This window comes from Cydia strobilella, chromosome 20 (genome assembly GCF_947568885.1).
Source record: "Cydia strobilella chromosome 20, ilCydStro3.1, whole genome shotgun sequence".
In the NCBI taxonomy this organism is placed as follows: Eukaryota; Metazoa; Arthropoda; class Insecta; order Lepidoptera; family Tortricidae; genus Cydia; species Cydia strobilella.
In genome coordinates, this window is record NC_086060.1 from 10,263,375 (window position 1) to 10,284,863 (window position 21,489).

At 37.0% G+C, this 21,489-nt stretch overlaps 1 protein-coding gene and 1 non-coding gene across 3 annotated transcripts in view; one reads left to right on the top strand and one right to left on the bottom strand.

Annotated features, from left to right (window-relative positions):
- The first annotated feature begins 300 nt into the window (after window positions 1–300).
- LOC134750474 (cGMP-specific 3',5'-cyclic phosphodiesterase-like) overlaps window positions 301–21,489 on the top strand; it is a 200,042-nt gene continuing 178,853 nt past the window's right edge. For both annotated transcript variants that reach the window (XM_063685638.1, XM_063685639.1), the window contains exon 1: window positions 301–695. The gene's annotated coding sequence lies outside the window, so the exon portion shown is untranslated. The remainder of the gene's footprint in view (window positions 696–21,489) is intronic.
- Window positions 12,816–12,887, bottom strand: Trnaa-ggc (transfer RNA alanine (anticodon GGC)). The gene has a single exon. It is a non-coding gene; the product is annotated as a tRNA-Ala (tRNA).

Sequence of the window (21,489 nt, forward strand, 5' to 3'; positions counted from 1 at the left end):
TCGTAATATGTGGGTTATGATTGTCGGCTGTTCCTTTCTAGGAGTAATACCTATTTACCTCATTTGCACATATTTTTTTTAAATACACAGGAAAAAAATAGAGGACAATTATTGTCGAGTCGATTTTCTTTAAAGATTGTGTAGGTAGGTCTATACATTTACATAAGTATAATATGACAAGTGTCAGAGTTTACATAGATAACCAAATTATGTACCAACACATTGGTTTGCATGTAAACTATTTTCAATCTCATTTACGACCGTTCTATATTTGCGTAACTTTGCTATGCATTGGATCCCAGATCCTCGAATCCTAGGTACCCATTTAGAACTGTTGACATTCTACATCACGTATTCTATGGCCTGAGCCTGGGCGGGCGGCGAGGCGGAGGGGGGAGGGACACGCGATTGGCCCGGCACACCTCAACCGAGCCTTCAGTCTGCACCCGACCGCCGCGGAGCGCGCACGTCGCTCGTCCCGCCGACCGTACTCGGCCCATCCGCGTGTTACCACTACATTCATTCTTCAATTAAATCGAGTGTGAAAACGAATAGTCTATTCGAGTTTAGTTTAGACAGCCTGTGACGTCACTAACCGCCAAACTAAGGGTTGTTTTCGAGGCTACGCGTCAATACGTACCAGTGTAATGTAATGAGCTCTGTTGACGGCAACCTATAGAGGATTTTCAGCAAAAGTGAGTACGTAAAAGCTTAAATGTTTGTGCGAATTTGCATTGTGCTTTTATTTCGTTGCTAGGGATAATTCGTTTTACTTGTAGTTGCTTATTAGCTAAATCGCCAAGTACGTGGGTAAGGACAGTAGTTAGCCGCTTTTTCTTACAGCCGATGATTGTTAATTTGTGTCAATTACTGACGCGCATGACACTTAAATCCTTAATTATTTCCTTACGTTAAAAAACCTTTTGCGGTTGGGAGTGACCGCAGAAAACCTGGTTTGTTTACGATCCAAACGGGTCATAGAAAACATTGGTTATATAAGGTCACAAATGTCACAATGGAACGAAGGCAGTCAAGTGATAAGAGATCATTGACAACATCCTTCACAGCTAGATCGGTATCTCGGTATCATACAAGTAGATCAATAAGATAAAGATTTGTGAATGTTACTAACTCATCTTGTTCACTCGTATAAATAAGTATAAATAAAAATATTAACTTTTTGCAATGTTACACTTTTCTCCGTTACCCGATGGTATAAAATATATTGAAACGGGTCACTCACGTATTTTTTACTCGAAGATTCTCGGCATGTTTTGCTCCGTAACGAGAAATTTCAACAGGAGAACTTGTTGCAAAAATTACCTACCTTTTACTTCATGCATGGTTAAGGAATATTGAATTGAAGAAAAAGAAACAACAAGACATGCTCTCCTAGACTGTAAACAGGTTTATATAGGAGCAAATACCTAGGGAATCCATGCACACTAAAGGAGGCAACTAGCAACCTGAAGACTTTGCTAGGCTTCGTGGAGGAGATGGGGTGGTTAGAATAGCGCTAACTCGTTTCACGCAAAATAGGCACATTGGATGTCGATTTGCGGAAAATGCCCAGCACAACCTGCATAACTAACTAACTAACTAAGGAATATTGATGTAGGTATAGTTGACGAAATATAGTGAGCCGATCTTGTTCAAACTTGTTCGAGAGTTCGGCTCACTTCATATTTCGTACCTTACCATTCCGTACCTGATTTTTCACATTGATTGTCACTGATAAGGTACGAAACGGTACAATATTAACCTCTTGTCTGTGTATGAGAAGGATCGTGACTGAAATGTTAGTTTTATTTTTCTCTAAAACTATTTTTTCTACTCTATACAGCATAATTTCTAACAGCGGTGGTGGCCGAGTGGATATGACGTCCGACTTTCAATCCGGCGGTTTCAAATACTGGCTCGCGATGTTTTCCTTTACCGAAAAGCTAGTGGTAAATATCAAATAATATTTCGTACATAAGTTCCGAAAGACTCATTGGTATGAGCCGGCGTTTGAACCCGCGACCTTCGGTTCGGATTGAAAGTCGCACGCCCTTACCGCTAGGCCACCAGCGCTTATTACTATCACTACATAGTATAAAATAAAGTCGCTTCCTGCGGCCGTAGCACGGTATCATTTTTATCACCTGTCACCATTCACTATGCCAAGTATGTAAGTGCGAAAGTGACAGGCATAGTGACAGGCGATAAAAATGGAACCATGCTGCCACCGCTGCTGTCTGGATGGATATCTGACCCTATGTATGCTTAGATCTTTAAAACTACGCAACGGATTTTGGTGCAGTTTTTTTAATAGATAGTGATTCAATAGGAAGGTTTATATGTATAATATATCAGCAGCACATTGCACCCGTGCGAAGCCGGGGCGTGTCGCTAGTATTAGAGCTAAACTGTTTTTCTTATACTCGTAGTTAGCTTTCCTTAACTTTCGCGCATAGAAACCATTGATTTATTATTATGTACTATAAAGAAGCCATACCAAATAATGAAATTGTCGCAATCACAACCTGTACCACGCGACCAAAACATAAACGCCGTATAATTCATGGCGCTTACGCGTTTAGGTCGCGAGATTCACAGTTCCGCTCCGCTTCATAGTTTGATATCAAAACAATATCAACTCATGGCTCAATACTGGTTCATTGTGCCGGTTCTTACGTCAGTAATAATAGTTCAGTTGTCTGTTTTACAGTAAACTCAATATCCAGGAAGAAGATCTCTGATCTAACCATTCCGAATGATCCAAAGCAGAAGCTTCCCATAAAAAGAAAATAGTAAATCCCCGGCAGGGTTGTGAATCTGCCGTATTTTCGGCATGTTTATAGACAGCTTATCCTGTAATCTCAAAGGGAGGCCGAAACCCCTATTTCTTTGATGTGAGGTAATGACTTCTACACTGCCCTACTTATATATATATGGATCACCTATAGGGCAGTGTTGATAGGATTAGGCAGAAGGAATAATGGTTCTTGATGGTTCAATCTTTAGGATGTCATTAAATAAATACATTAGTAACATAATTAATGCCATTACCGGGTCTAGCGCGATTAAATTTAGCTGAAAACCTAGCTGAAACGTCGGAAAAAAAGGTAAGATAATTAAATTTAATCGCGTTAGACCACCGGTAATGACATTAATTATGTGTACAAAACGCGAGCGTTTAAAGTGTTACATTAGTAACATTTCTAATCATTACCTAGTTACGAATGTCATGATTTATTTATGTTAACATTTAAGATAGCAGTTAAATAATAATTCTACTGTGGCAACATTAGTACGTTACCCCGATTAATACAGGGGTAGCTGGAAAAGTAACGTTATACTGTTGGCAACACGGTAGTTTTAGCAAATGGTGGGGCACGGAGTAACGGGGACAGACTCGTTCACTTGGGTTGAGGCGGTCAAAGAGGACGCATCGCAAAGGACTGGTTAAGTAAGAGTACCTGTAAGTACCTCCATTGTTGTGTTGGTAATAATTTACAGTAACTATGCAAGAAGCTTCACACGTAGTTCTAAAATAACATATCGAAGAAAAATAAAATATTTCCACCTATCCAGCAATCATTTTAGTGACCTTCACAGCATAATTTGTAAATAATAATAATAACTCCACGGCGACTGCTATTAGCTAGCCATACACGCACGGATTTGCCCGTCGGATCTGCCTGAAAGATGTGTGGCGGACACATCCGTCAATGTGTGGCGAGAAGGCGAGAAATAGACACAGATGGGCAGACAAATCTGTGTCTATTTCTCGCCACACATTGACGGATGTGTCCGCCACACATCTTTCAGGCAGATCCGTGCGTGTATGGCTAGCTATTAACTCGGTTGCTGTCTGTGGTGTGCTCGCAAGTGGCTGACGTAGCCGAATTTGTAAATAATACAATATTCTAATACGTATTTTTTTTTAATCTTTTACGTTGTATCGAAGTAGAAAAAATATTGTTTGTAGTACAACTCCACGGATTCTGTGATCTTCTAGCTAGAGTTGTGATTTATTATAAGTGATTTGAACTGTATTTGCATGAATGCAACTGTCCTAACTTATAGCAAAAAAAATTATTGATTGATTGAGAGTAATGTTATCTGGAAATAAATATAGTGCTTTAAAGCAGCTTTGATAAATATGGAAAACCCAGTAAGAATTTGGTTTGCACGAAAATACGTATAAAATTGAATGGAGTGGGGGTGAACTGAAAATGAAAACCAACGCGGTGGCTGCTAGTCTACACTGCACCACAGCAATGATCCCTTTTGTCACACGTCACACTGTGTGTTATTGTCTTGTTTAGTTTTAGAAAACCCTGTTTCTTTTTACTTTATTTTCTGTTTTATCTTCTTGTATTGTGTATGACTATGCGAGTGGCAATAAATCATTATTCTATTCTATTCTATGATTTAACAAGCTTTTATTTAATAATTTGCAATGTTTGTAATATTTTTGTTTGGGTAAAATCTTGCAAGTTAAATCAGACCCACTAACCACTTCCCATTATTGAACGGAACTTCACATACAGTCATATGCAAGTTGACTGACAATGCAATATTATAATATTGTCTTCGGTTACCGCGATAGTTACTCATGAAATAAAACTATGAAAACGGATTATGTCGCGTATTGTATTGAATTTATAATACATCCCGACGTTTCGAACCCTTTACAGCGTTCGTGGTCAACGGGTTTGAAAATAGTTGTATTGTATAACTAGTCTTATGAACCGATTTTGGATGTACAACCAGACTTAAAGTTTATAGTCTATGATGGTTCATTATTTTTAGTATGTGGGTATTTTTGCACTTTGTAGTTTTTCCTCAGTCACCCGTAGACCACGAACGCTGTAAAGGGTTTTAAACGTCGGGATGTATTATAAATTTAATATACGCGATATAATCCGTTTTCATGGTTTTATTTAATGCAATATTATATTATCGTCGAGCTACTATGGACACAGGACCTCCAGTCCTGTGACACTGAGTTCTCATGGTCTGGCCATGATAACTCTATGATAAGATAAAAGAACGCAACTTAATTGTGACTGTATTTGTTAGCGAATAATGTTTTCAATAAAAATTTGAATGGACAAATCATAACTGATTTGTTTTCATGCAAAAAAGACTTCCTATTTTTATCCTTTATGCTATTGCAGTAGGTTAGGTTTTGGTAGCTCAGTCGGTAGAGCGAATCGGTGTCCCAAGACCCCGAGTTCAATCATGCATTCATGCCGGAAGTGGCGAGTTTAATTTATTTTTATTTCAAAAATTGTTATATTTTCAATTTTCAAGTCAACAGTGGTGAATGGACGTAAATCTCGTAAGGTTTTTATTTTTATTGAATTTTTTGGACAAGTGAATTTACGACCCAGTCTCCTGAACATAGGACTGCTATTTAAAAAGGCTTGAAAAACTTGATTTTTGCGGGCTGTTATGGCTACATATTTTCGTCCTAATAAAAGACCAATGGGTTTTACCGCTTACGAGATTAATCAATTATTTTTCACATTTTTCACTTTATTAAATTGAAACACATCGAAACAACCCATCTTTTTGACATCAACCGCACACCTGCCTACGTCATTTTGTTTCCCTTTTCGTTCGATTTTTAACGACGCTCGAAACGAGTTTTTTATTGAAATGCGATCGGGTTTATCCCGGGATTTTCCGGGGATATTGAATATTTAAAAGGATTGATGGGGTAGGCAGAACCTTGCGTAATTGAGCACGTAATTTTATAAAATATTAACTGTTTTATAATGAATATCCTAGTACCGTCAGGTAGGGAATATCTTAAAAACGTGACCAGAAAAAGTATTTTGAAAATTCGCCAATAGTTGCAAGTTTTGGGTAAATACCTACTAGAAATCTAATTAGTAACTAGGATATATACTATTATTGTCGCTATGTGAGCTAAGGAACTAGCAAGCTTGTCTTCGTAAAGCTGAAAACTACATAAATGTATACGTAGCCTTACATTTATGGCATATGCGGCCACGATACAGTCGGCAGCAATGTCGCGCCGTATTACTGCAGCAGTTACGCTGGTGTAGTCAGAATACAAACTGTACCTTAACGACAGAAGTAGTAAATATCATTAGACTGTACAAAAACCGTGCGAGACGCAGTATAAGGTTATCTGGCGGGACGTGTCTAAACAAGGAGAATCATAAAAACACTTGGCTGGTTGTAAATCAGATTGAGTTACAGCCGTTTCGTATGGGATTAGTTTCGAAATAGTCTGCCCATGAACTAGTAAAGGAGTGTATGTCTACAGAGAATGCAGATAAGTTAAACAAAATGTTTAAATAGAGCAACGATTTTCAGTCCCTTATTTAGATAAAACCTTCATTTGTCACGGATTTCGAGTCACGCTCTAAAAAATTTCGACAACTCAAAAACCTATAATCTCACGCAAAGATTGGCCATAGCAATCCAGCGCGGGAACGCTGCCTGCGTGATGGGCACCCTACCAAGGGCACAAAATTTTGATAGGTATTTTTAATTTTTAGCTTTAGTTATTATAATTGTAGTTAGTTTTAGTTTTAATATTTATATTATTTATAAGGTTTAATATAATAATAAATAAATATTATAGGGACATTCTTACACAAATTGGCTAAGTCCCACGGTAAGCTCAAGAAGGCTTGTGTTGTGGGTTACTCAGCCAACGATATATATAATACTTATACAAATACTTAAATACATAGACAACATCCATGACTCAGGAACAAATATCTGTGTTCATCACACAAATAAATGCCCTTACCGGGATTCGAACCCAGGACCATCGGCTTCACAGGCAGGGTCACTACCCACTAGGCCAGACCGGTCGTAATATAAATATTTCGACTGATGTATAAACCAATGTTTTTAAATCAAAAATACTAAAATTGATAATTCGGTTGCTTCTGCCTGTCATTTTAATTTAAACTCTTATAAAAGTTATTTTATGTCATAAATGAAAAAGATAATCATTAAAGAACGTGAAATTTCAAATACAAAATTGGTACAAAAGGATAATTAAGTACTAAAATTTATTAATTGAATTATTGTTTTGTACGAGTACGTCTTTACTCATCACGGAACAATGGTGGAAGCGTGCGCGGACCCGAAGCCATCATATAAGTTAGCTTTTAGATACTTTAATGAGATATATAAGGGGTACACAATTATTATTTATTATGATGGATTGAATTATTAACTATTAAAACCTCTACTAACACTATAATAGACGGTGGTGTAATGGGAAGAAGATACCCATATCATAGATTAACTTATACTAGAGCGGTACTGTCATAGTCCATTTTGTAACCCCAGTAAATTCACTGCCATCTGTCGACACACTTTAAAACTAACAATGAAGATTTATAAAAATACGATAGAATGTATTTAAATATAGATAAATGTTTTTTTTTATTTGCATTAATATTTTTTTTTTTATTTTGACCCATGTTCTTTCACTGATATGCGTTAAAATTGTTAAATAACAAACGAAATCGTCAACGCCATCTATACGACTGTAGGCCAAAACTAGTAGCGCCCTCTGAACGAGAATCAAATTTTCTTGATTTTCGAGGCACGTTTTTTCCTTAGACTGTATCTATCTATTACGGAGTTATATCTATCTTTGCCCATATGTATTTATGTGGTCGCGTCCATAACAGTGATACTTCATATGGAGACTACATTCTTTATTATTAACATGTTTATAGTTTTAAGATAGGCTAGCCAAGGTCGTTCGGATATACCTACTGTAGGAAGCCGTCTAAGCACGAGCTTACCCATATGTCCGATAACGATTTCATCTGCTATCGATTCTCAAGTGTTTTGTAGAAAAGCCAGGGTTCCGTACCCAAAGGGTAAAAACGGGACCCTAATACTAAGACTCCGCTATCCGTCTGTCTGTCTGTCTGTCTGTCCGTCTGTCTGTCACCAGGCTGTACAGTATCTCATGAACCTTGATAGCTAGACCGTTGAAATTTTCACAGATGATGTATTTCTGTTGCCGATATAACAACAAATACTAAAAACAGAATAAAATAAAATAAATACAACGAACGCGATTTTTTGCCGTTTTTTGCGTAATGGTGCGGAATCCTTCGTGCGCGAGTCCGACTCGCACTTGGCCGGTTTTTCTTATTGACTAGCGAGGCAAGACGAAACTGATGTCTTAGAGCAGTACTCGACCAGTGTTTGTAGATATCCTAGGCGGAACACTGAATAAATGAGATAGCGTAAAGATAAATTTGAAAGTGGAAAAATTACTGCCTTGGGTGAGACTTGAACTCACTCGATCGATACTCCAGCGCTCTGCCAACTGAGCCACCAAGACCTCATTCATAGTCAGCAAATCTTCCCACTATATGGGTCTAGGGGACCCTAGCGACATCTACCGTGAGCGTTTATAGACATGCAAATAGTCAGCAATTAGTGCCAGTTGCACCATCTGCACTTGACAGACTGATCAACGTCAACCGGCGCGCCGCGGCGGTTTACTATGAAACTTTCCATACAATGAAACTTAGCGAACTCTTTAACGATCACAAACAGTTGGTGCAACGGACCCTTAGTGTTACAAAAAAATTACAGTAACTACAAAGTACACACACAGTTTTACAGTATTGACGAGGTATTTGCCAATTAAACTGTTTTTACAAAATTATCTTATGTAACTACATATTAATGATGACATTTTTATTACTTTATCTGTATTTCTTTTTGTTTTTCGGTTCAAGTATATTTTTGGAAATTTATTTATTGAATTGTGTGTTTATTATTTATGTGCATGTTAGTTTTGATAGTTTGTAAGATTTTTCTAACACAATATCATATTGTTATCGAAATAAATAAATGAAATGAAATGAACTAACATCTTAATTACATTAAAACCAAACATCTTGTCTTCACGCCTGTACAAGTACCTACTCTGCATAAACACTCAATTATTAGAGTTTGAATAATTAACAGTAAATAAGTACCTAGTAATTTGTAAACCAGTCATGTCATTTGTTTTACTATGCGTAGTAACTTAACCACGTGATTTCTCGTTCGTATTATCAAACATTACCTAACAGGAAAATGCTGATGACACATGAACATGTGTAATGTGATGATATGTTTGATTTTTAGACGTAAATTGAGTTCACATTAAGGCCGTTCCATCGGTTTGCCACTGTCTTTGTCACATTTCGCAAGAAAGAACGGGAAAGAACATACGCGCCAAGTGTCAATTTTGATCGAATTTTGTCGGTTTTTATTTATTTTGATAACGTTACCTTACAATATCGAAATTCTAAAGCTATGAAATTACTATTTATGTTAAGATTGTTTTTTCTTCTTTTTTTGTTTATAGTATCACATAATAAATAACCGAGTAAAGTAGGATTAAAAGTCCGAGTTAGAGGTTACTTTGGGAATTAATTGTATAGAGCGAAGTGTCATAATTCGTGTATCGGAAGCTATGTTGTTAAAGATAATATAGTTAAGAACTACATATATTTTTTCCACGTCTACGAATATCAACGACTCTTAGAAAAATATGATCATATAAGGAGATTTTTCGCCTTCTGGCTCAGGGAACCGCATTAATCATATCCTCAATACATATCAATGTAATTTAAGTCATTTTCAATTGGAACAGTCGCATTACTTTTGTTTCGTTCAATTTGTAAATAAAAGAAATTCAACGTTTGTTTTACTATTGATTTCAAATTCAACTGACATTTTTCTGTATGGTGGGCCTTAAGAGGAAAAAATCCTCTACATATAACAGATGTAACAGGTATAAACCTAGCAGTTTTGAATTATTCACGGTTAGTTTCACTAGATCTATATATTGACCGGGATATAGACCGTGATCACCTTTTGTATTGTTTTTGAGCTCCCGATTTAGTATTTTTAATTCAATTCAATTCAATTTATTTATTTAGGACAACACTGGCCCATAACGGTTAGTAACAATTAAGGTTAAAAACTAAGTGTTAGTGGAAAACAAAAAACAGAAAATGACAAAACAAAAACAGTCAGCAATAAAATTCTTACAACTCACCTAATAGCGGTTATGACACATTCAAAATGCCGCAAGGTGAGTCGTATCGGCCCGCAACAGTGGTCAGGATGGGGTTGGAGCTGGCCCGCACTCTGCAGAGCAACGAGGCAATTCTCTTGCCTCGCTTGCCTTGCTTTCATTTTAATTGAATAGTTATTTACAAAAACAATTAGGTATGGCATTCTTCATAGACGTACATATATCAAATCTAACATTCTCCTTGAAAATTATTGTCTGTGTCCTTTGGTCATTTTCACATATGTGTTTGTTAGTAAAAGACAAAATTTAGCAGAAGCTAAGTTTTATAAACAAGATGAACAATCTTTTATAAATCCGAAAACTCAAACCAACACAAAAAGCAAAACACTAGAGAATAATATCGATATCAAAACGGAAAAGTCCTTCAAGATAACATTATCCGCAAACTGCTGAGGGCCTGTCCCGATAGCGAGTGACAATGTCAATGATTTTGTTGCTTCGGCACTTCAGTTCACGATGAATTGAATAAAAGATGAGTTGATTATCAATCGGTAATAATCTGCATCTATAATTCTGTATAATTTAATCGTAATAAACAAGGAAACATACCACCTGATATGTTACATTTGGCCATTTTTTAGAAACCTGTTTAGTTTACTCTTTTTTAAAGACACCCATCTAAAACTTTTATTGAAAAACCATAGGAATAATATTGTCTTCGGTTACCGCGATAGTTACTCATGAAATAAAACTATGAAAACGGATTATATCGCGTATATTGAATTTATAATACATCCCATCACAAACCATAGGAAGTTAATTTCACGGCCAAAGCGTTCACGTTAGAAAATGCCTTATAGTATCTCCACTATTTAGGTATCATCATAGAGTAACTTATACTAGAGCGGTACTGTCATAGTAAATTTTGTAACCCCAGTAAATTCACTGCCATCTGTCGACACACTTTAAAACTAAAAATAAATATTTATAAAAAACGATAAAATGTATTTAAATATGGATAAATGATTTTTTTTATTTGCATTAATTATTTTTATGATTTTGACCCATGTTCTTTCACTGATATGCGTTAAAATTATAAATAACAAACGAAGCCGTCAACGCCCTCTATACGAGTGTAGGCCAAAACTAGTGGCGCCCTCTGATCGAGAATCAAATTTTCGTGATTTTCGAGGCACGTTTTTTCCTTAGACTGTATCCATCTATTACGGAGTGGTATCATTTTGCGAACCTTCATTTTAATCTTGTAAGCAAAACATTAAAAACCTAATTTTCGTTCAAGGATGACCTCATGGCTCATATTTAAATATTTATGATGAAAATGTTAAATTAAAGCTTCCTTAAATTAATAATGCAAGAAATAGATGTCGTCGTCGATAGAATTTTAATACGAAAATTAAAGATTGTAAGGATTTTTTTCATTAAACTAAAAACGTTATTAAGTTTTAATAATGTATTGTTTTGAAAAGATGTGTCCCGCCGAGTTTGTTGCCGGTCCCATATTGGGATACCCTCCTCCAATTGAGGGGGGATTTAAATCTTCTCGGGGCAGAGGTGTAGGGTTAGAGCCGGCGTAGCTTAATGTGCCTACTTGAATAATAAACTTTCTTTATCTTTTATCTTTATCTTTAATCGCTACTAATCAACCATAACAAACATTTCCATTGAAAGGCATTATTCGATTTTTAATAACACGTTACATTAAATTAGATAAGCACTATCATTTGTTTTCCATCTGGTATATATAAGCCCAGGGGATGGTACGGAGGGTTCTCGGGGATGGAAAGCAGAAGACCGTGCGTTCAGTACATAGGTTCTTCTTCTTCTTTTAAAATTATGGCTTCAGCCCAGTGGGACTATTTCGCCAGTATCAAGGTATTAAGAGGTTTAAAAACGACAAAAATTGTACGGTTGTACAAGACAGTGTACGGTGATTTGTTAGCTCTTGTAAATCGATAGCTAGACTTTACAAGGAGCACGTGGACTACCGGCCGTTGACTCCAAGATGGTGGTTAAACGCGCTTCAAAATTAATTCTCCATTTACTGCACACTACCACATTAGTTTACTGTATAATAAGCTATCGATATTACACTTTAAACAATATTAATGAGCAAAAAACAAAGTAATTAATCACGATGCTAACTATCAAGATGGCGCTCGAACCGGAATTAGTACATAGGTTTATTACCGGACTGACAAGTGACAGTGACATTACAATAAGGCCGGCGCCAGAGGGCGCGCGGGGAGACTTAATACCCACCAATATACATACATAACACCATCAACAAAACCTCTTCAATATAAAATAAGCAAAGTTAGCTGGTCATACTAGCCAGCAATTCTATTGTCCGAACTGCGCGTTGGGTGCAGTCCAAAATGTAACTCCTCTTTTTGGGTATTGCAACGCAATGTCTTGCTGGAAAGTCACATGTAGTTGGATATCCTCTTCACTTAGGTCTTTTTTCCATACAAGGAAACGGGAGAAACAAATGGTTGGCTGTTAGACGGACGTTGCTGAAAATGCAGTGTCATTATATTCTCCGCTGGCTTGTGTACAGAAATATTGGAGGAGCGTTTCCAAAAAAGTTTTCTTCTTAGCTCGTGTGTCAGAAATTTTTGTGCATTTTGCGTACCTCACAATTTGTTACGGACGAACAATGTATACAAAATGCATACTTTTAACACATGTAGGTATCTATAAATTGTATATACAGATGTCAATCACAATGAAAAAATCAACGATGATCAAACTCTGGTCAACGTGGGACTCGAACCCACATCCTTGGATTGCCGGTCCAATGCGTTACCAATTGCGCCAGCTGACCATCCATCAACGCGAATTTATTCATTGCAACTGTGACGACGCGCGACGTCACTAGCGACATCTGCATATTAAGGTTCACAACCTCCCACAATAAAAAAGGAAAAATATATTAACATGAAGGTATTTTTTTTAATGCTATCTGAAATAATACATGTTGGTTTTAACCGTTAAAATAATGCATAGTAATGGATGCAGCCTACACAACAAAAACATATAATTTCATGTATGTTTTTTTTTTGATAATATCTATTTGTTCTTTTATTTAATAATTTCGATACTATATTAATACTTTTTCTGATTTTTTACTAACATTTGCGCAGTATTATAGTTTTAGCTTTAAGTCGAAATGGCGGGAAATTTGGAAAAGCCAAAAATTTATGATTTTTAGTATGTTATTTATATTTATAAACTTTAATATACTCGTAGCTATATCACTAATAGTGTAACTTTCTGATGGTAGTAAAATTTCACCTATTACTTTTACCAATAATTGTTATTTACATAATTATGATTTATCCTATGTAACTTCTAAAACTGATTTAGCATGTGAAAATCGGTATAAAAAATCCTTAGAATCTGTAAAAAACTACCTACGTGACCGTTACCCATATATTAATTTCGGGCAAAAATAAATCATGCATTTAATTAAGGAATCAAGTCTTTATGTATATATTGATGATTTGTCAGTTACTGTAAACCAGTAAGTTAAAGGCCTTAGCTATAAAGCAGCTGTTTCGAATGTATAATTTAATTAAGTACCAATTATTTTTATAACTATCCGAGTAATTAATTCAAGATCTAGCATGAAACAAAATATCACTCATTGTTTCTTTGTGGTTTAAGTATAATTTACCTACAAAGACACTCGCGTGCGTGTGCCGTTTTCAACCAAAAGGTACCACATTGTCGCCTGTCGATAAGGTTGATTTCAAATTGAAACTATATGGAAAAAGCGCCTTATTGACAACCGACAATAAGTACCCTTTTGGTTGAGAATGGCACATATTATACCTTATGTTTCCCAAGTCGAGCAGATTCTGCCATTACCTATATAAAATGTCATATAAATAATGTATCTCGTTTCAGCCGGGAGCGACCTACTTGGCGTGAATACTATTTGCTCTCAAAACATTACAGTTCCAAACGTATTGCTTTCTGAGAATGGATATGTTTAAGGGTTACATTCGAAAGGCGACTGCACCAGCGTTGCTGTTACCGCATTACTGCGGAGGTATCACTGTCAATTTTCTTTAAAGTTACATCACTCTTTCTATAAAGGATGACTCACGCTAGACCGGGCCGGGGCCGGGCCGAAGCTTCCGGCGCTTCGTTTTCTATAAAATGATTTTTTTTTCCGTAAACACAGACAAATAGACATACAATACATTAAATGGCCCCATCTCAGCATGCTGCTGGCGACTTCCAGCGCTGAGGTTCAGGCAACTATTGGCCCGGACTTCCGGTTCGAACGCCATCTTGATAGTAGCCTCGTGATTAATTCCTTTGTTTTTTGCTCATTAATATTGTTTAAAGTGTAATATCGATAGCTTTATTATACAATAATCTAATGTGGTAGTGTGCAGTGAATGGAGAATTAAGCTCAAAGCGTGTTTAACCACCATTTTGGAGTCAACGGCCGGTAGTCCACGTGCTTCTCGTAAAATCCAGCTATCGGTTTTACGAGACAACTACAACAACCACCGAACAGCGTCGTGCTCTAAGAGCATTTATTTTGTTCCTACCCTTTTACGTGACATTGGCTACGGGCAACACCGCCCTCAAGTCCATCAAGAAAAGAACTATTGGCCTATAGATTACATACCTTAAACTTAATTATAAAACATCATATCTCAAAACTAAAAACACACAATTATGGCTGCGATGCAGTTCGCAACCACGCAGTGTCATGGAGCCGGCCGCGGAACCTTCGGACTTGACACTCTTCGGCCAAAACTCCTATGGAAAGCACCACGTGATCACCGATCAGCCGTCATAGAAAATTACATGTCGGACGCCTTGGCCCGGGCCCGGCCCGGTCTAGCGTGAGTCATCCTTAATGCTGCTGCAGTTTCAATCCGAATATCACTTTAAAAATTAAAACCATTCGCTTGCGGTTGAAATCATGACGAATTAATTGGGAATTTGGGATATTTGACAAATCATCAAATAGGGTATTTTACTGTATTTAAATTAAATAATTTTACACCATGCGTGAAATAAAGCACCAGAAGATTAATAGAGAAAAGTAGACAGCAGTTCCTTTTAGACACAATTTCTATTTTAAAACCCGTATAAAACTATAAAGAGTAGGTAATTTGATTGTGACGTCACATGCTAGTTTTTCATATAAATTCCATAGGAGCAAAATCGATTTGACAGTTTGAAAAAAGAAACTGATTTGACTAGTAGTCAAATACCCCATTGTATGCAAAGTTAGCACAGTTTTAATAATGTGCTAAAATCCTGTCGAACAATTGAGATTGGATTAATTGAAACAATAGGTAGGTATTTATTGATGTTATATTTGCAAATGTAGATCGCAATTGGATTTATTATTGAAGATGAGAACGGTTAGTTATACCATAGAGTAACTTATACTAGAGCGGTACTGTCATAGTAAATTTTGTAACCCCAGTAAATTCACTGCCATCTGTCGACACACTTTAAAACTAAAAATGAAGATTTATAAAAATACGAAAAAATGTATTTAAATATGGATAAATGATTTTTTTTATTTGCATTAATTATTTTTATGATTTTGACCCATGTTCTTTCACTAATATGCGTTGAAATTGTTAAATATCAAACGAAACCGTCAACGCCATCTATACGACAGTAGGCCAAAGCTAGTAGCGCCCTCTGAACGAGAAACAAATTTTCTTGATTTTCGAGGCACGTTTTTTCCTTAGACTGTATCCATCTATTACGGAGTTATATCTATCTTTGGTTATATTAAGGTAAGTCTGCAACGATTTTGATCGCACACGTGTTATTTATACGTCATAATTTCATATAAGTTTGACTTTTAAAATAACACTTGCACTGCGTGTGCTATCAGAATTGTTGCAGACTGCAGACTTATCTCTGTCTCACTCTAGGTTGAATAGGCTAGATGAGAAGTTTTTATTGCCATACCATATACTTTATTTTTCAATAAAATATAAGGAATCAAAGGGTACCATTATGTCCAACACTGGAATTGAACAAAAGTTAAATTTTTATAAATTATTTTATTGTCCAATTTATTGTGATAAATTGCCCATTTCCTGTATATTTAACTCAACGTCTGGGCATCCCATCGAGCGATGGCCACTTTTTTAATTTAATGTTTTAAAATATTAAGTTTTAGCCACTTGTGTTCCGTTGAAATAATTAACCACTACCTTTAGAGGTTGTTATAAAAATCAAAAGGTATCATCATATCTATTGCAAAGTATTTCAGGTTACATTTTTTTAATTTGTCTCAAAAGAAATACATATTATTGTTACATTTCAGTATTTAAGAACGTTAAATTGTATTAAAGAGAGGCAGATATTTTATCCGAAGTGAGAAAGTTGATAGCAATTTTCCATCATCATACTATTTCACCTATAAATATTAAATACTAAAGTAGCTTGAAAATGGCGCGCAATCATATTTGCATACCCATCCCCCGCAAATGCAAGTCAAGTCATTAGAAGTCACTTTATTCTGATAGCCACTATTATTCACTCCGCTTACATAATACTATAGCATAAAGTAACTTATACTAGAGCGGTACACTCATAGTAAATTTTGTAACCCCAGTAAATTCACTGCCATCTGTCGACACACTTTAAAACTAAAAATAAATATTTATAAAAATACGATAAAATGTATTTAAATATGGATAAATGATTTTTTTTATTTGCATTAATTATTTTTATGATTTTGACCCATGTTCTTTCACTGATATGCGTTAAAATTATAAATAACAAACGAAACCGTCAACGCCCTCTATACGAGTGTAGGCCAAAACTAGTGGCGCCCTCTGATCGAGAATCAAATTTTCGTGATTTTCGAGGCACGTTTTTTCCTTAGACTGTATCCATCTATTACGGAGTTATATCTATCTTTGTACTATAGTAACAAGCCAACCAGTAGCAGTGTTGCCAGATCGTCCCAAAAAGGACGATTTTCCGTCCTTTTTAATGCCACACCGTCCCTTTGTCGTCCCTTTCTAACTACAGTCCCTTTTGGGCATCTAGCGTCCAGTATAAAGGATTTTGAAAATCTTTACCGAAATACCATCCATCGACGGTACATATCGAGTACCTAAGTAAGCATGTGCCTATGTATTTGTCTATACATCGATAATTTGCCTGTTTTGAAGAAGCCTGATGTACTAACAACGCACTAACACTGATAGTTTTGACCATTTGCATTGATCGCAGGTACACAAATTATGATAAAAATGTTCCAACTTTGTTTTCGTCCCATTGTGATAAAAACCGTCCCTTTCTAGATTACACATCGTCCGAAACTGGGGATACGGGCTGGTAACACTGACCAGTAGAAGTAAGTAGCTATTACGCTTAAGAGGAAAGTCCCCATTTATCTCTGGATTTTGACATTCTGGATGAAATAGAAGTGTTTTTTTATTATTAATACATATTTATGGTACAAAAACATGTCAAAAACAATAAAAGCAAAAATATCATGTAAAAGCATTTTTACATAATTTGATGTATATTAATCATAGCTATTCCTTTATTTGACTTTTTTGGATTTTTTTAATATTATGAGAACTGAGCGAAAAACGTATTCCATTCAAATTCTTAAATGCTACTAACTATTATAATAAATAAAAAATAAAACGTAGGGGTATAATAAAAAGATAAAGATAAAAGATATTTATAAGATAAAAGATATACATACAATGTGGTTGATATACAGCAACTTGTGCCAAAATATCCATACTAATATTATAAATGCGAAAGTCTGTCTGTCTGTCTGTCTGTCTGTGTGTTCCCTCTTCACGCTTAAACCGCTGAACCGATTTAGATGAAATTTGGCATAGAGATAGGTTGAGTCCCTGAGAAGGACATAGGATGATTTTTATCCCGAAAATCATCCCTTAAGAAAGTAAAAAGCGGGGTGGAATTGAGATAATTAACGAAGTGCCTTCTAATTTGTGTGCATAATATGCTCAAATTTAGATTGCTATGAGAATTTTCCAGGCGCTATTCTTACTCTAGCTACGGTTACTCTGTCTGTCTGTCTGTCTGTGTGTTCCCTCTTCACGCTTAAACCGCTGAACCGATTTAGATGAAATTTGGCATAGAGATAGGTTGAGTCCCTGAGAAGGACATAGGATGATTTTTATCCCGAAAATCATCCCTTAAGAAAGTAAAAAGCGGGGTGGAATTGAGATAATTAACGAAGTGCCTTCTAATTTGTGTGCATAATATGCTCAAATTTAGATTGCTATGAGAATTTTCCAGGCGCTATTCTTACTCTAGCTACGGTTACTAAGTCCACGCAGACGAAGTCGCGGGCAAAAGCTAGTAAAAAATAAAACGAAGGTGTATAATAAAAAGATAAAGATAAAAGATATGTATAAGATAAAAGATATACATATAATGTGGTTGATATACAGCAACTTGTGCCAAAATATTTTCTATAATTTTAATATCCAGAGGAAAATGGGGACTTCATCTAATGGCAAGGCGGTATCGCACGGTCGTCCACTTTCGTCTTAATTCACTTGAAACTAGGGGTCAGAATATACTGGTAACAAACCCAAAAGAGATAGTAGTCAGGTTTGGGAATAGAAGTCAGGTTATTTGACATCGTTTCACGCTAAACGGTGCCCCCAGGCAATTTGCGGACTCGTAATGACTTTTCATTAGTAGTGTCAATATTTTTGATAACTTACCTAATTTAGTAAAATTTAGGGAGCAGCTATGAAAACAGGATCAACAATTACCATCATGACTTTGATTTAGGTAATAAAAAACGTTATAAAGCGAAAATAATACCGTACAATCCTCAGCGAAATGGGTCGTAGAAAGATTTCATCGAACAGTTAGGCGGCCTCATCTCCTGTCCCAGTTGTATCATAAATAAAACCGGCCGGGGTCCTTTTTGCTATCTAAATTAGATAGCAAAAACCGGCCAAGTGCGAGTCGGACTCGCGCACCGAGGGTTCCGTACCATTACGCAAAATACGGCAAAAAATCACGGATGAATGTTGTTTTTTTTTATGAAATAGGAGGCAAACGAGCAGACGGATTACCTGATGGTCAGCGATTACCGCCGCCCATGGACACCCGCAACACAACACAACAAGTGCGTTGCCGGCCTTTAAGATGGGAATACGCTCTTTTCTTGAAGGTTTGAAGGTCATATCGGTCCGGAAATACCGCAGGCGACAGTTCATTCCACAGTTTAGCTGTGCGAGGCAGGAAGTTTCTAGAGAAACGCACAGTTGAGGACTGCCAACCATCTAAGTGGTGAGGATGGTAATGTTGTCGCGCAGGGCGATGGCGAAAAGAAGCTGCAGGGATTAATCCGAACAATTCCTCGGAGCACTCCCCGTTATACACGCGATAGAAAATGCAGAGCGAGGCCACATCTCTACGCAGCGCCAAGGAGTCAAGCCGTTCCGAAATACGCTGGCAGTGGACAATTCGAGTCGCTCTTCGCTGGGAGAAGCTGGTATTGGGGTGCCCCTGCCCATAGATGAGAACAGTATTCCATGTGTGGGCGAACCTGCGCTTTATACAGCTGTAGGCGGTGGGCCGGCGTGAAATACTGTCTCGATCTGTTGAGCACACCGAGCTTTTTTGAGGCTAATTTGGCCTTACCCTCTAAATGGCCGCGGAACTGGACTTCACTCGAAATGTCGACGCCGAGGATTCCGATACTGGCTGCGGCAGTCAGGGGAGTGCTCTCAAAACGAGGTGATACGACAAACTCTAACTTTTTTGCGGTAAACTCGCAAACCTGTGTCTTGGCAGGGTTAAAACGGACTAAGTTTAGTCGACCCCATTCAGAGATTTCTTTTAGGGAAGTCTCAATTTCAGACACAAGTTTGTTCCGGCTCTCGATGACGTTTTCCCGAGAGATATTGGTGCGGCCGGTGTAAGAGGCATCACCCGTACTACCATCAGCATAACAATGAATTCCGCTGATTTGCAGCATGTTATTGATATGCAGAAGGAATAGCGTGGGTGATAGCACACAGCCTTGGGGGACACCAGCATTCACAGACATGGAGTCTGAGCATTCGCCGTCAACTACGACCTTTATGCTTCTGTCTGCTAGAAAGCTACTGACCCATACACATAATCTCTCGGGAAGCCCATAAGATGGTAGCTTCGAAAGAAGTGCTTTTGTTGTTGTTGGAGCCCGACTTAAATATTTATTTTATTCCGTTTTTAGTATTTGTTGTTATAGCAGCAACAGAAATACATCATCTGTGAAAATTTCAACTGTCTAGCTATCACGGTTCATGAGATACAGCCTGGTGAGAGACAGACAGACGGACAGCGGAGTCTTAGTAATAGGGTCCCATTTTTACCCTTTGGGTACGGAACCCTAAAAAGGACCCCGAACCATTAGATAATCTAATTGATCAATACTTGACTTACCGATAAAAGTTATGTTTGATAAGATCTGCTTAATATCAGTACATCTGAATATATTTAATAGTGCATAGTTAAAAAACCGGTCAAATGCGAGTCGGACTCGCGCACGAAGGGTTCCGTACCATTACGCAAAATACGGCAAAAAATCACGGATGAATGTTGTTGTTGGAGCCCGACTTAAATATTTATTTTATTCCGTTTTTAGTATTTGTTGTTATAGCAGCAACAGAAATACATCATCTGTGAAAATTTCAACTGTCTAGCTATCACGGTTCATGAGATACAGCCTGGTGACAGACGGACAGACAGACAAGACAGACAGCGGAGTCTTAGCAATAGGGTCCTGTTTTTACCCTTTGGGTACGGAACACTAAAAATGTAAATCATTTCCTTAATTTGGGGCAAAGTAGGACCATTTTTAGGTAATATTATGATTTAAAAACTGTAAAGTAATTTGTTCTCTAGTTGTAAGTCCGAGCTCAATTGGAAAACATCTACTACTACTTTTTTACCTTAGTGACCTACGTGTAAAAGACAGCATTAGCAAGCTGTAACGAGCGACGAGGCATCTAGTCAGGAAATTGCTGATCATTTATCGCTTACGGCTTGGCGATCGCTGTACGCACGTGTTTGAGCGAGCGAGTCCAATTGTCAGGCCATCCAGTGTAATGTGAGCAGTCAGAAACCCGGTTTCACAGATTCGAAAAAACCGGGCTTACAGCCAATTGCAAAAACCGGGTTTTAACTATGATAAAACCGGCTTTTTCAAAGTTTTCGAGTTTACAGTTTTATGTAAGTAGTTTAATTATTTTGTTGAGTAACAAGTACTCCTGGTCGTGTCCTGCTCAGATATTTAGGAAGGAAGTTGTGGCGGAGACGATTGCCCCTGAATTTAAGTCTCAGCTCCTTGGTGGCCAGTTTTTTGCACAGGTGAAAGCAAGACAGCTCGGTCTTGGAAGTAAGTAAGTAAATAAATACACTTTATTGCATCA